This window comes from Zalophus californianus, chromosome 3, assembly GCF_009762305.2.
Source record: "Zalophus californianus isolate mZalCal1 chromosome 3, mZalCal1.pri.v2, whole genome shotgun sequence".
Taxonomy (NCBI): domain Eukaryota; kingdom Metazoa; phylum Chordata; class Mammalia; order Carnivora; family Otariidae; genus Zalophus; species Zalophus californianus.
Window position 1 is genome coordinate 194349943 of NC_045597.1, and position 15806 is coordinate 194365748.

The window sequence follows — 15806 nt, forward strand, 5'->3', positions numbered from 1 at the left end:
GCCCTTCTGTTATGCTCTGGGCTCCAGCATCCGCCCTCCCCCACCCGGGGGACTCGGGCAGCTGCCCCGCGCGCTCCCCCGCGCCCCCATCCGCGTGCTCTCCCCTTCTCCCCTTCCCCCTGCCCGTTGCGCCCCCCACCCCGCGCCGGTCTAGCTCCGCGGCCCCTCTCCAGGAAAGGACTGGAGCGCGGAAGCTAGGGAGGGGGCGTCTTGAGAGACCACCGACGGCGCGCGCCCTCCCCGTGGCGACCCCCGCCCTTCCCAGCGATAGCCCCGCCACAGCAGAGGCCGCAGCTACGAGGCCTTTTCCGAGGGCCCTGCCGGGACTCGAATAAAAGAGGGACACCCCTGAATTTGCCCCATTGTTCTCCTCAGGGACGGGGGAGGGTCGGGGGAAGGGAAGGGGTCGCGCGCGCGGCGCCGGCGCCTCCGACAGTGACAAGGACGCGGCTCCGGGCGTGAGCTCCCCACGCCGGGCGCAGCTGATGCAGGTGTGGGAAGCGGAGCGCAGGTGCGAGAGGCCAGGCGGGCGGCCGCCTTACCTCTCCGGCGTCACTGGCGGCGGCCCGGCATGGGCACGGGCATGGGCGCGGGTCCCCGAGCGCGGAGCTGCTGCTGCTCCAGGGCTGCGCTGGGCGCTGTGACGGCGGCACCGCGTGACGGGCTGCGCGCCCCCGGCCCGGCCCGCCCCGCGCCCCTCCCGCCGCGCTGGTTGGCTGCGCGCGGCGCTGGAGCCCCAGCCGCCAGCTGGTTTGTTGCGCGGGGAGAGGGACGGGCGTCGCGGCCGCCTCGGGGAGGGGGCTGGGACCGGAGGGGGCCGGAGCCGAGCTGTGACATCACCGCCGACACCGCGGTTTCCTCGGTGGAGAGGTGCGAACCTACACGGGGCTCGGACGCGGCGCCCCCTCCACGGGCGCAGTCCCCGCGCGCCCGCGCTCAGGGGAGAGTGACCAGGCGGCGCCCAGCCCCGAGGCCACCCCCCACCCGAACTCGCCACGGATCCCGCGCCGGGCCTTCCCCCACTCTGATCTCTTTCTAGTGAAATCTCCACCTGCCCACCCACCCCCCGCTCCTGGCGAGGCTGGCAGCACAAACGCTTGGTCGCAGAGGGACAAAGCCCGAGTGGGCTCCTTGCAGCAGGGAGGGGTGGTGGGGGGCAGGGAGGGAGCACTGACTCTGGGTGTAACAGGTGCATTTTAAATGGCATCTAGAGTCTTGGTCAGAGCACTGGAGGGGACCAGAGCATCGCAGACATTTCTTCTGGCGGGGATGATGCAACCCGCCGGCGGGAGGCTGCCGCCTCTCCTCCCATCATGCCTTGGTGTAGACCCCCACCCTCCGCCCGCCCCACTTCTCCAGGTCATCAGTCCCCACTGTCACCCCCGCCCAGACTTTCTCCCCAGGTTAACTTCCCAGGACCAAGTCACACACTGCTCCGGGTCCGCACTGGCAAACCTGGCCTTCGTCAACCTCCCCAGTCGCTTTCTGGGCCACCGGGATTGACTGACATCTCTGTTGCCAGCATCCTCCATTCGCCGCCCTAGGGGTACAAACTTTGACAAAGCCTCAGGCCAGCTCACCCACCGGAACTGCGGTGGGTGCAGTGACGTCATGCCATCGTGAAAGCGGGGGCCCCCAGGACCCTTTCCACCCCAGCTCCTGTCTCAGCATTCTCTGCATCCCTGTGGCTCAGCCTCGCCTCGGCAGGTGCCAGGCGCTGCCCTAAGGGTTTTATTTAGTTTCCCATCTAATCCTCACAAGACCCAGTGAGGGAGGGGGGCTTCACCTCGATTTGCAGCATCGGTACGCCCCCAAAGTAACAAGGGCACAGACAGATACCCGCTCTGTAAAGGAGACCACCTTCTCACCCTCGCCCCCAAAGGCCCCCAGACAATTTCTCTTTTTCTATTTCCTGGAACCACCTACATGAAAGAGAAATTATTGTTTTTCCAAACTTTTGGTAGAAACAGTAAAGCTATGGGGGGGGGGGACTTTATCATCTCCATTTTCATCATATTTATTGATCTGGTAGAGTTCTCTATTTCTTGAGCCAAATTTTACATGTTTCTAGGAACTAATCAATTTCATCGAGCTTTTAAAATTACTAGCATACATTCATTTTTATATTAACTGCTTCTGTAATTATTTCTCCTTTTTATTCTATACTTTGTTTATTTGCTTTTTTCCTTTTTTAATATTTTTAAATATTTCCAAAGAGCCAAATTTTAGTTTTGTTCATCTTCTCATCTTTCCCTTTATTTCACTTATTCCTGCCTGTATCTATTATTTCCTTCCTTCCTGGTTCTTTGGATCTGATATGCTGCTCCATCTTGAGTTAAGTGCTTAGGCTCATTTATTTTTGACCTATTTAATTTTCTGATAGATATATTTAAAACTGCAAAATTCCTTCCCCAGCACTGCCTTCCTGGGTCTCACAAATTGGGACATACAGTGTTTCATTATCATTCAGATCTAAATATTTCTTAGCATCCCTGATGATCTCTTTTAAACTCATGAGTTACAAACCCATGCCTTATTTAATAATGTTATTTACTTTCCAATAGCATTTCTTGCTTGCTTGCTTCGGTATTTTTTTTTATTATAACTTGTTACCAATTTCTAATTTAACTGTATTACTGTCTGAGAACAGAGTCTGTGTTCTGTAAGGATCCTGGCAGGAAGCAGATGGCACACCCCAATTGGGTAATTTGAGGAATGTTTGATAAAGAGACTATTTACAAACGAGATTTACAAACGAGTAGGTAAGAGTAGGGAAACCACAGGACTGAGTAACACTGGGGTAACACTATGGCCTGAGTGAGGGGGGCGTGAGGGGGAGAGGAAGCAGCCCCTGGAAGGGGCATAGTCCTCAGTTGAGGGATGCAGCCAGCCTGAGCACTCATCAGGAGGGATCAGAGCAACCAGCCCCTGGACCTCACGCTCCCTCCTCTCTAGATCTGGGAGTGCTCCCTTTGGCTGAGCCCAAAGGGCAGCTGGAATGCAGGGGCACCCAGTGAAAGTGACAAGGTCCATTTAGGGTGGTCTCTTAGAGCATGGGGTAAAGATGACCTAGAAGCACAAACTGAATGTAGCAGCCCAGTCTGCAGGGAATTTCGCCTCAGAAACTTATGGAGGCTTCTTCAGGTCCTAACACCTTTAGGACCTAACACCTGGTCTCTTTCTGTGAATATTTTACATGTGCTCAAAAAGGTTGTATTCTGTTTGATGGGCATACAGCTTTGTATATATTTAACAGTTCAAGATAATTAATTATGTTGATTAGGATTTGGAGATTTCTGCTAGGTTTTTGTATGCTTGAGCTATTAAATTATTATTTTTAAAATTTAAACCTCCAGTTACAATTGTTGCAATATCTATCTCTCCCTGCAGTTCTGGCAGATGTTGCGTGATATGCATTGAGACATATTCTTAGGTATTAAAATGACTTTGATGGGGGTGCATGATCATTCTGTGGCCCATTTCATCAGTATGCATGTGGTGCCCTTTGTTTTTGTTTTTATTTTTTTTGTCTTAAATTTGAATGTCATATATTAAGATGTCAATCTAGTTTGCTTTGGTTCATATTTGCCTAGTATGTCTTTTGCCAACTTTTTATTCTAAACTTTCTGTATCTTTTTTAAGTGTTTCTCTCTCTCTCTCTTTTTAAGATTCTATTTATTCATTTGACAGAAAGAGACAGAGAGAGAGAGAGAGAGAGAGCACAAGCAGGGGGAGGGGCAGAGGGAGAGGAAGAAGCTGGCTCCCCACAGAGCAGGGAGCCAGATGTGACTGGATCCCAGGACCCTGGGATCATGACCTGAGCTGAAGGCAGACGCTTAACCAATGGAGCCACCCAGGTGCCCCAAGTATTTCTCTTTTAAGCTACCCATTGTTAGAATTTTAAAATCTAATCAGTTTGTACCTCTTTTTTGGTTTCTTCCTTTTAATTGGAATTTAATCCACTTACATTTATAGTAATTACTGTTATATTGAGACTTAGTTTTGCTGTCCTATTCAAAATTTTATTTACTGTATTTACTTTTTTCTATTTCTCATTGAGTATAGTGAATTTTCTTCTTCTGTTTTATCCTTGTTCTTATTTTTATTCTTATGGCAACTGCCCTGAATTTAACACTGTTTTTATGTAACCTGTGTACCCTCTGTAGTTATGTATTCTCCCTAACATTCAAGTTCTTCAGCCTGGTCACATATCCTTTACTCCCAGGCGCTGATATTGTCTAGGACTATAGTTCTGAGTTAATCTGGCCATACTTTTTCTTTTCTTTGGTCCTTACTTTTGTTTAAAATAATTAATACTCATTCCAAGGAACTTGGTCATCCTTATTTTCCATCCCTCTTGAAGATTCTCCTGCATTTCTGTTGTTTATGAAATATAAAGTTTTTTAATGTGGGTTTTGGGGTAAAAAACATTCTGAGGCCTTAGATTCCTGAGAATACTTTTATTATACTTTCCACTTGGCTGGATATAAAATTCTGGTACAAAGTTTGTATTTAAAAAAACTTTTTTAAAAAATTACTTCATGGTCTCCTGGTATGCTGTTGAGAACTCCCGTGTCCACTGGCTTCTTGTTCCATGTTCTTTCTCTCAGGATGCTTCTAGAACTTTCTGAAGGTGTGGATTGTCCTGTGAGCCTATAATCTGAGGTTGCTTATTTTTCTTTCATTCTGGAAAATTAACTTCCATTGTTTTCAAATATTTTCTCCTCTCAGTTTTAATATTTTTCTGACTTTAGGACGCCTACCCCTTCTATCCTCTGCAGCTCTTTGTACTCTTTAAATCCTCACTCCATGAGGGGATTCAGGGCCCCTCCCCCCAGCAACAAGACAGGGCTAACAGCCAGACCCTTCCCGTCTTAGCTCTGCACTAGCGACTCCCCTGTGCTCTTTCAACCCACACTCTGATTCCCTTTCTTTTGCCTTCTTGTGGGCTTCCCTCTCCATCAGCTGTGTGACTCTGGGTAAGTTCATTCACCCTCTATGTCCAACACGGCTCCTCAGATGGGATAAGAGCAGGACCGGCCTCACATGTGAAATGCCGAGAGCAGGCCTGGGTCCACGATGAGCCCAGTATGGACCACGTGTCACGGCGGAGGAACCACAAGAGGACTTCTGTGACAATGAGTGATGTGCACGGTCACCTCCATTCCACTCAGAAGTGTTAGCCACTGCAATGACAAATGAGAGAAAAAAGGTAAAAATATTTGAAAGGAAGAAACAACATTATCATTATTTGCAGATAATGTGATTGTCTACCTAGAAAACTTTAGGGATGAGTGAAAAGCCATGGGAAGCAGTAAGTTAGGGGCAGGTAGGAAGCATCATCACAGAGAGGACAACAGTTTCCATAAAGCAGACAGTAACCAGTTGGAGCCTATAATGGAGGAGTCTGAGCACAACAGCACTAAGGAACATAAAACACCCAGAAACAATAAAAAATGAGCAAGTTTCTCATTTGTAAAGAAATTATACAGAAAAACTAAAAATCCACTGAAAAGACGTAAAGCAATGGAAAAACGCAGCATACTCTTGTAAAGGAAGAGGCAATATTGTAAAAAGTCCAGTTTTCCCTAAATTAAAAGTACACATTTGATGCTGTCCTAATTAAAATAGCAACAAAAGTGCGCATGGAAAAACAAACATGCAAGACTAATCAGGAAATTTGTTTAAAAGGAGACGAATGAGGAGGATCTGCCCTGTTAGACCTTAAAACATGTGATGAAATGTTAAAGTTCTAAATTCTGAAAGAAATAGATCAAAAGTTTATGGTATCATGTAAAATAATTTGGGGAAAATAGATGACTTAGTACCTGGTGTAGGCCACCATGGGAGATATACAGAGCGGGCTACCACCTGACATGACATCCAGAAAAATTTCTGATGAGATAAACATTTATTTGAAAAAAAAAAAAAAGAAAGAAAGAAAGAAAGAAAGAAAGAAAGAAAAGAAAAGAAACTTTAGGAAAGTAGAATGAAGTGTGATTGGACATATTCAATATTGGTGTGGAGAAATCAGGACACATAACCTGAAAACACTAAAGAAGCGCGATGGACTGTAGAAAAACTAGACATCCCTATGGCCCAAACATCATAAACAAGATTGAAAGACCAACCCCATACTGAAAACATATTTCAGAACTTAGGAAGATGAAGGGAATTTTCTAAAACTATAAAAAGCCTATACAAACTATTAACAAAAAATATAAGTAACCACCAGAGAAATGGCCAGATACTATGAAGGGACACTTTACAGAAAGAAAATGGGTCAATAAGCAAAGGTCATCGCAGTTAAAGGAATGAAGATTGAAAGAGTGAGATTTTTTTTTTTGACCTATCAGATTGTGCAAAATGTAAATGTCTGGTGATATCCAGTGAGACCAGGCTGTGGGGAAATGCACCCCTCCACAATGTGGCAGTGTGCAGGGAAAGAAGCACTATTATTCTGCAGGGCAGTCTGTCAAAAATGTTTCCACATTTAAAGTGTTCCTGTCCTTTTTAATGTGGGGCTCGAATTCACCACCCCCAGATCAAGAGTTGCATGTTCTACCAACTGAGCCAGCCAGGTGCCCCAAAAGTGCTCCTATCCTTGATTCAGTAAGCCCGTGGCTAGATACTTGCCTGTGGTTTCTACACACAAAAATTTGCCCCAAAACCTGGAGATAATCCAGGTGTTCCCCCATGGGTACTAGATGAATGAATTGGGGCATATACAGGAGAGATTTTTCTGACACTAGTAAAATCAGTGAGTCTCAAAGTTATATGCCGATGTGCAAAGATCACCATGATGTTAAATTATTTAAAAGGGACACAGAAGCGTGTGCATAATATCTACCCCCTCTCTTTTTTTCCTGAAAGAAGCACAAAAAACTGGAGACAGTGTTTGCCAAGGTTGGGGCTACTTTTGGGGGAGGGGGGCTGGGGATGCCTTCATTTTTTTTTTTTTTTTGGATACCTTCCTTATTAAAAAATATATATCGTCTTTTGGTATGCACAGTTTGAATTTTCTAATCTTATTTGGGTGTATTTTTTTTTATTTCAGTGGCTCTAAGAGTAGAGATTAAGACCCATTTTCATTTTTACTTTCTCTTTGTACCATTCTGAATTTACAATGTTAATAAATACTATATTAGAAATAAAAAGGTTTTAAAATCCTATCAGAACTGTAGACTTCTGCATAGGTAAACAATCTGGAAAGACTCCCAACCACTCCAAATATTAGGTTAAATCATGAAATTGCTAAAGTTCAACTATTTTGACCTACAAAAAAGGGTAATTCAAATGACTTAACCTAATAAAAATAAATTGTGGAAAAATCTATCATAAAATTCAAAATACACAAACCAAGCTTGCAAACAGAAAAGGTAAACCACCTAAGTGCCGCAAGCCAAGAGGAACTTCAAAACTATGGTGATGGCCACAGCCAAATTGAGCCACTAAGGATGAGCAGGGATTGTAATGTCTGGACACCAACTTGGCAGGTGCACAGGGGACCTGGAGAATAAAGTGGGGAAAGAGGTTCTGGTCAGCTGGGGAGCTCTGTGGGCACCAGGATGGCAGGGCCCGCTTAGGAAAGTGACTGTCCAACTGGGGTCACCTTTGAGCAAAGTTGGAAAGAAAAGCGAGCCACAAGGCTCCTGCTAGGTGGGTACAGAAGTCTAGGGGAAGCCAGCACACAGCAAAGCAGAGGAGGGGCGTGGGGTCGGGGAGAAAGAGGGAAACCGGGTGGAAGCCTGTGACCTGAGCTTAGGAAAAATTCTTGAAATTCCAGAAGGAGGACTAGAGAGACATTGAAACAATATTTGAATAAATACGGGCTTAGAATTTTCCAGAACTGCAGATAGAAACGCTCAGTGAGAAATCAACATAATCCCAAATAGGAAAAATAAAACCAAATCTGCAGAACACCAGAAATATATCATCATCATCATCATCATCATCAATAGAAGGCAGAGTGACAAGACAGGTTACCTGAAAAGAAGTGACATTGGACAGTTGAGGGGGTGCTGGGACAGCTGTCGCCTGCCCCAATTAGGGAGACCTTGACTGCCCTTCCTCTTGGGCGGGAGCCCCGGGAGCGGGGATGCGGGGATGTCTAAGGAGACAGGCGCAATTGCCGTGCTGCCAGGCCTCGCACCCGGGCCCGGGCCCTAGGCGCAGGGACCACCGGCATTCTGCCGCCAGCGCCTGGAGGACACGAGCCCCGCCCCTGGAGGCCCCGCCCAGTGCGGGTCTCGCTCGGATTAGGCGCCCCTGGTTGCCTTGGCAACCCCCGAGGCCAGGTCCCCTGCTCCGCGGGCCGCGGGGGGACGCCGCTGCCACAGCAACGGCGGGGCGTGTCCAGCTTGCGCGGCGGAGCCGGGAGCCGCGCCGCGCATCCCCGCGGCCCGCTGTGCGCCTGCCGGGCGCGGGCCTTCGTCCGGCTCTCCTGCGGCGGGGGTACGGAGCGGCGGGGACCCTGTAGGCTCGAGCTGCATGGCGGCCCGGTTCCAATCCGACGCTGGAAGGCCCTCAGCCGCATCTTACAGATAGGGAAGCTGGGGCCATGATGGGAAACCCAGGGAAAGACTTGCTCCAAGGCAATGCGTTGGTGTCTGGGCAGGATCCTCCCGGCCCAGCAGGGACTCTTTTCTTCCCAGCTTTGCTCAGCTGGCTCTTGCAGGTCCAGGCCCCAAGGGTGACCTCTGTGGGACAGTTTCGCTGATCTGGCCTTGGATCTTGTGGCCACAGAGCTCCTCCGTCTGGCAGAAGCTCCCTTGCCCACCTGGTCCTTCCTTATTCCCTCTAGCAGCCTGCCCAGCTGCATCATTGCAGGCCTCGCCCACTCTGTTGGTTACACTGTCTTTAGCTTCTGCAGCCTTTCCTTAAAACTGAGGATTCCTGCCCTCCAGAGCCTTTTTAGGATGCCTCCTCCATGCAGCTTTTCTGCCTTCACCACTGGATGGAACATTCCCATCCTGAGTTCTCATCTGTTCCAAACCCTAAGAGTCTCGGGTCCTTGCGTTTAAAGTGGGGACAATGTTCTTGTTTGGGTTTGGGGAAAAGTAAAACAAAGGAGCCAACAGGCAGCATGTAAGCTGAGAACCAGGCTGTCTGGGCACAGACTCCCAGGCTGGTAGGCCAGCCTGTGTACAGAGCATTCAGGAGCCTCGGCAAGGCTGTAGACAGGTTTCCTGCACTGCATGGGGCTGCAGAGACAGGGTGGTGTGCGAACAGCCACCACGGGTCTGCGTGCAGTGGAAGAAGGCCAAGCAGAGATCCAGGCACTGACCCAGCCTATGCAGTGGGGCTGGGGCCCAGGAGCTGACCACAGACTCAGGTCCTAGGGCCTGGGATTGTCGACCAGAGTGACCTGAGGACAGCCTGACACTGGGCATGTGGGAACACAGAGGGGCAGCCAGGCAGAGAGCCTCAGGCCCAGCCTCCAGACACCTGCTCCTAATTCTCACCAGGAACCTGGGCACTCCCAGCCCCTGCATCAGAATGCAGAACTTGCAAAGTGCTTACCTTTGAATAACTGAGCTTGGTTTACTCATACTCTTTTGCACAGGGAAGCACAATTTTCAACCCCGTTTTGCACATGAGGAAACCGAGGCTAAGAGACTCGAAAAGACCCCAGAAGGTCAGGGTGCGTGAAGTCGGTCCCAGTCAGACCCTTGGCTGAAAACTCGTTTCTAGACTCCAGGAGCTTCTCAGGGGCCAGAGCCACAGGGGGTAAGGCAACCCCTTTGGGTGGGTGGGGGGAAGCAGGTTCTGGGTGCCCAGGCCAGGTTTTAATTAATGGAAACCTGGTTGGCAGCACGCTCCCAGCCCCTCTCCTGGAGAGCCGGCAGGGCTGAAATGGGGCCCAGAAATCTATTTGTAAGAATGGATTAGCAAAACCTAATCTCACTTCACTGCTGAATCACCCAGGAGGTACGACTGAAGTTCTATATTATTTTATGAAGGAGTGAAATGACCTGCAGGAGAGAGGTATTGCTGGGCCTCAGGCTTGGAAACCTGGAGCCATGGGTGGAACAGAGCAGAGTGGGGTGGAGATTGGCAAGGCCCCAAGTGAATGGGCCCCTGAGCTCTGGCCTGGGAGGCCCAGAGGGGACCTGCACTGCGTGTGGACAGCTCTGCGGGGCTCTGCTCGCCAGCCAGTTGCTGACTCAGTGTCTGGCTGACAGCTCGGCAGCTGGGCTGAGGCCAGAGCCCATTGTGGGGGACCATGGCCACAGAGCAGCTGCTTCCGGGGGCTCCTTCCATGACCCGACCAGAAGGAAGTCGCTGGCTCCTTAAAGGTCAATCAGAGCCCCCACATGGACCTTCCCTTTCACCCCTCCTGACCCTGCCGTGGCTTTCCCTCCTCTGTGCATCCACAAAGACCCTACAAGTTCTGAGCTGGGTCTGGGGCATGTAGGGTGAGGGAACACGAAGGGCTGTCCCTCTCTGTATCCTTAATATGCTGTTAGGTGGTACTAATAAGTCAGGGCACTGCCACTGCCCCCCTGAGCTGGGGTGAGAAGAAAGCAGATGGAACGCTCCCCGGTGACTCTGGGGTGGACTCTGTGGTCAGCCTGCACATAAAGCTGGGGGAAAGGTCTGGGGACCAGAGGCTGCTTGGGGGTTCCGTGTGCAGAGGAGTCCAGCACACTGCTAGCCGCTGCCTGGGCTGATGTCCTGAGTCGTCTTAGTGGAGACAGGCACTTCCACAGGGATTTCCGGTGAAGGCAGGGGGGACATCCTGCAGTGGCAGTGCCTGGGGATCTGCAGGAGGGACCCTCTCGTGACCTGGCCCCTCCTCCCCAGTCAGCTTCTGTCTGCTCTGTCCCTGGAGGCTGGCCTCCCTCCGTCCTGGGCTGGTTTCAGCCAGTGGGAGGCTCCAGCAGGAGATGAGAAGGCAGGAGGAGAGGGCAGGGTGCAGGTGGGGGCAGGTTTCCTAGTCTCCCCCTTTCAGGGTGCCCCTAGTCCATTGCCATGCTTGTGGAGGGCTTTGGTCCCTCCACGGCCTACTCCCGGTTCCAGTATGGTCCCCTCCCTGTGCCCTCCAGGACCGGCAAGGATCCTCAGTGCAGCTGACTACTGGGGTTCACCCTCCCTCCGTGGCTCTCGGCCCCTGCCACCTTGAGTAAATGCCCTTCATAGACTCTGCAATACTGCACTTCAGTGTGCCAATGAGTTTCCTGAGGGGATCCCCAGTGATACATGCCGGCGCCTCACCAAAGCCCATGAACATTGACATAATTTTAATTAGGCCTCAAGCCCCTCCCCCAAACATCAGTAAATTATTCAAAGAAGAAATCATACAGATCATCTTTTTCTGAGTCCAAGGTAATAAAAAGGAAAATGAACCAGGGAAGCATAGCCCAAGGAGAAAACACCAAGCACCTTGGAAATTAAAAATGTATTTATTTAGAGGAGGAAGCAAAGGAGGAGATGAAGGAGCCGGTCCTCATCACCACCAGGGAGTACGGCCGCTGTGTTCCAAGAGGCAGATGCAGGCCTTACCTGCCTTGATAAGAATTCAAGAAAGACTGAAAATGATTGACCTCTAAATTCAACTTCAGATAATTAACAACAACAACAACAGAATGCAAGGGAGAGTCAAGGAGAAGAGGTAAGCCCTGAAGTTACGGAACAGAAAATAAACACAATTCAGACTGAGAAAGAAAGGATTCATTATTTGAAAATGAGGAGATAGAGCTACAGAAACAAATACTTTAAATATTTATATAAAATGTGAAAATTTTAAAAAATGGACAACTTTCGAAGAAAATGTTAATCACTCGAGATTTTCTCACAGGGTGCTGACAGACTGCATGTTTATGTCCTCCCGAAATCCCAGTCCGCAGTGGGACGGTGTTAGGAAGCAGGGCTTTTGGCAAGTGAGCAGATCATGAAGGTGGAAAACCTTTCTGGAGCAGGAAGGATCCTGCAGCCGCCGAGAACAAGCCCAGCAGATGTGGCCAGGCCAAAATCTGGAACTCGACTAGGACAAAATCGACCGGCGACAGAGTTAAAGGGCAAAAGAAAATCCAGCCAGGACAAAATGTCTATGACATTCGTGAAAGATCATAGACCCCCATCCGCAATATTGAAATCTCTCTCAATGTTCAGTCCACGCTTCAATGTGTTTGGCTGTTTATAAAAGAAGCTTTGGGTCGTTCCCGGAAGCCTAAGAAGGTCTGCATCTTCCGTCCTGCCAATGATCCGGAATAGCGATGGGCGCCCTGCCACAGACCCCTTTCTGCTCAAGCCAGCCGAACTGAGTTCTCCACTGAGCCCGGACGGTGTCATCCACTGGAGGCGGTCCTGGTGACATCTGAGACATCGGGACCCTGTAAAATCCTGGGTCTCCTTCATGGCTGCATCGAGAACCCCGTGGGGAGCTCCGAGAAACCCCTGGGCCTGAGCCTCACCGGAGCACCCTGAATCCTGATCGCGGTGGAGGCCTCTGGTTTCTGCCGGGGGCGGCTGTGTTTGCAAGGGTGTTTGGCTTCTGTTCCACCGAAGTGTGAACAAACTTCCTTCTCCTCTCTCCTACGCTACCACGTGAGCGTATCAGGCCCAGTGGCTGCCCCTGCATGCACATCCCAAATGCAGCCAACTGACATTCTGTTATGGGCCATGAGCACGTCCACGGCTGGCTCCACTCAGGCCGCCAGGAGCCCCCTCCCCTGTAGGCACGCCTGTGACACCCTGAGGCTACATCCCCGACGCACGATTATTGTTCTCAGGGGTCATGCATTCTCCTCCACGTGTTGGTGTCAGGATCTTCCCGTCTGTGTCCCCTCCTCCAAACTTGCATTTCTTTCCACAGGATGATGTGCTTGCCATTTTCCTAAGGACTCAGTCAATCATGTGGGACGCCTTGTGCACATCAGCTGCAAACTCTTTGGACTCCCTGGGGAGGCTGAGCTCTCCATGGCAGGGGGGACCCTATCAGAGTCTTCAGTTCTGCTTCAGCCAGGAAAACATGGCATGCGGACTCAAAGGGCAGAGGATGACATCGCAAAATTGAAACTGGCAGCAAAAGTGGCTGAAATTAAATCTTTTCTTAGATCTTGGCAGAAGAGAGACTGACCTTGGAAGAAGGAGTTTGGGGATCAATTCCTCTCTCATTGGTTATTCGAGAGGACGTGTGAAGGAGCCAGGAGGCCAGGGCAAGTCCCAGGCTACGGTGACAGTGCTGTTTGCTAAACCTCACCGGGAGGTAGAGTGAGGTGAGCACACTGAGCACCGATTTCCCCGGGGCTTCAGGCCTCCTCAGGATGAGGCCTCAGCCCCCGCCCCCGGGTGCGAGCGCTGGGGGAAAGTGGGTGAAGGGGCCCCCCAGGCACTGGTGGAGGAGGGGAAGGGGCGCACAAGGGGGATTCAGGCACTGGGGCGTGACCTGGGCGGGCCCTGACAGAGCACGCTCCCTCAGCCAGCTCGGCCAGGGACGAGATCCCAGTGACCTTAGTAGGGTCTAAGCCACTCCCTGGGAACAAGGAGAAAAAGAGGGAGGGCCCAGAACATATCTAGAAGTGACGGGTAAGTGCTGTGCATCAACCACAAGCAGCACAAGGCCCCCATCTGCCTCAAGGAGCGGCCTCTGCCTGGCCCAGGCTCCTTCCCAGGAGGCCCAGGGCCCTGGCCCAGCAGAGCAGACCTGCCCACCTCCTGGGGAGATCCCAGCTGGGACCCTGACGGCCAGCACCTACCTCCGAATGGCCTGAAGCTCTCTTCCTCTGCATGCCCACCTGGGGCTGAGGGCGGAGCCCCACTGGTCACCACTGATAGCTGCGGATGCAAGCACATGGTGGCCCAGCGGCCCAGGAGATAAGTCCAGGCAGATGACCTGCCCCATGCCTCAATTCCCTCATCCGTAAATGGAGAATAATAGCAGACTTTCCTCCAGGGGATTCAAAGATTGGCTGAGTTAAGTTCTGTAAAGTACAAGGATTGGGTGCACCGAAAGCCCACTCACTACCCCTGGGCTTCTAGAATACACAGGAACCTACTTCCCACCTGGGCTTTGGGATCCAGCCCCTCCCAGATGGATCTGGCCGAAGAGGGTTTCCCAGGACCCCCAGAACTCCCTGTCACCTGTGCTCCCGGCCAGGTGGTGAGAGCAAGCTTCCTGCCAGGGGTCCCGACATCTCCCCGGTGTCTCCCCAGGCCTTGGCTGCCGCCTCCTGGGCCATGTCTGGAGTCTCAGGAGCTCAGTAGCCCCACTGGCGACAGCTCCCTGGGAGCAGGTGCACAGGGAGAGGTCAGCAAGATACCCTTCATTGCAGAGCACCCCTCCACCCACACATACCAGGTCTGAGGGGCAGGGGCAGCACAGAAGGGGTGTGCAGAAGCTCCCAGGACCCCCACCAAAGCAGAGCAGAGGCAAGGGGACAATGAGGGCCGGGAGCTGACACTTGGGTCTTCCAGGGTGACAGAGTGAAAGGCTGAGCCTGGGGCAGGGCTCTGTTCTGAGGAAGGGGATGTCTCCTGCCCTGGGCTGACCCTTCTTGTAGTACTTTTACCTTTTTCCCACCAGGAAACCACACCTGGCCTTGGGCCCCAAGCCTCATACCCTGGGAGAAGTGACCTTCCTGCCCTGCGCCCTCGGCCCCCCCTCCCCTCTGCCCAGAGGCTCCTGGGACAGGAAGTCTGCGCCCAGGGTTGCAGGAGAGAGAGACTCAGGGAGCAAAGCCTGGCCAGCTGGCCAGGGGCGGCAGAGAGCCGGCCTCCGTCCTGGAGCTGCCCCTCACTCCAGGCCTCTGGGTAATCGCCTCTCCCCAGTGGGCTCAGTTCCCTCCTTTGGGCCAGAAGACCCTGGGACCCTTTATGGATCTCATGCCCCAATTCAAATGGAATCAGCAGCCCCCCCACTCACCTGTCCCAGGTGAGCCCTCCTGCCCTCAAAACCATCTGTTGTATGACCCAGAAGAGTTGGTTGCGGTTGGGAGATAAGGGCTGACGGGTTGTCCCCACAACCTCCTCACCTCGGCATCACTGAGGCGGGCACCTCCCGACCCATGCATCCAGTGCCCTGTGTCAGGAAGCACCCAGTCCTGCCTGGTCCCAATTCTGGGGCGAAATCTATAAAAGACAAAAACAGAACCAGGATGGCATGAAGCTGGCAGATGTACACGGGAGCTTCAGGGCCCATGGGGACAGGGAGACACGTGTGGGGAAACCCACAGAGGGCAACGCTGAGCCCTGAAGGAAGAACATTACAGGCCAAGACATGGGTTCTTTTTTCTCTCTAAAGAATTTATTTCTTTGGGCGCCTGGGTGGCTCAGATGGTTAAGCGTCTGCCTTCAGCTCGGGTCATGATCCCAGGGTCCTGGGATCGAGTCCCGCATCGGGCTCCCTGCTCCTTGGGAGCCTGCTTCTCCCTCTGCTTCTCTCTCTCTCTCTCCTCCTCTGTCTCTCATGAATAAATAAATAAAATCTTTAAAAAAATGAATTTATTTATTTATTTGACACACACAGAGAGAGAGAGAGAGCATGAGCAGGGGGCAGAGGGGGAAGGAGAAGCAGGTTCCCCACTGAGCAGGGAGCCTTACTTGGGGCTCGATCCCAGGACCCTGGGATCATGACCCGAGCCGAAGGCAGACGCTTAACCGACTGAGCCACCCAGGTGCCCCAAGACCTGGGTTCTTTAAGACATCAGTGGTGTGGAAAAAACAAGAGGGTGGGATACCTACATACGTCCATACAGACATACACACGTGTACACATATGTACACACATGTACGCACACGTGTACATAGGTAAGTACATGCGTACATACATAGGAGAGGGTCGGGATTGCTCTCACCACAGCACC

At 51.5% G+C, this 15806-nt stretch overlaps 1 protein-coding gene across 20 annotated transcripts in view; it reads right to left on the reverse strand.

The window, feature by feature from the left end:
- Positions 1-674, reverse strand: part of KIF1A (kinesin family member 1A) — a 99971-nt gene extending 99297 nt beyond the window's left edge. For all 20 annotated transcript variants that reach the window (XM_027590356.2, XM_027590364.2, XM_035726726.1 and 17 more), the window contains exon 1: positions 543-674. The gene's annotated coding sequence lies outside the window, so the exon portion shown is untranslated. The remainder of the gene's footprint in view (positions 1-542) is intronic.
- Positions 675-15806: the final 15132 nt, after the last annotated feature.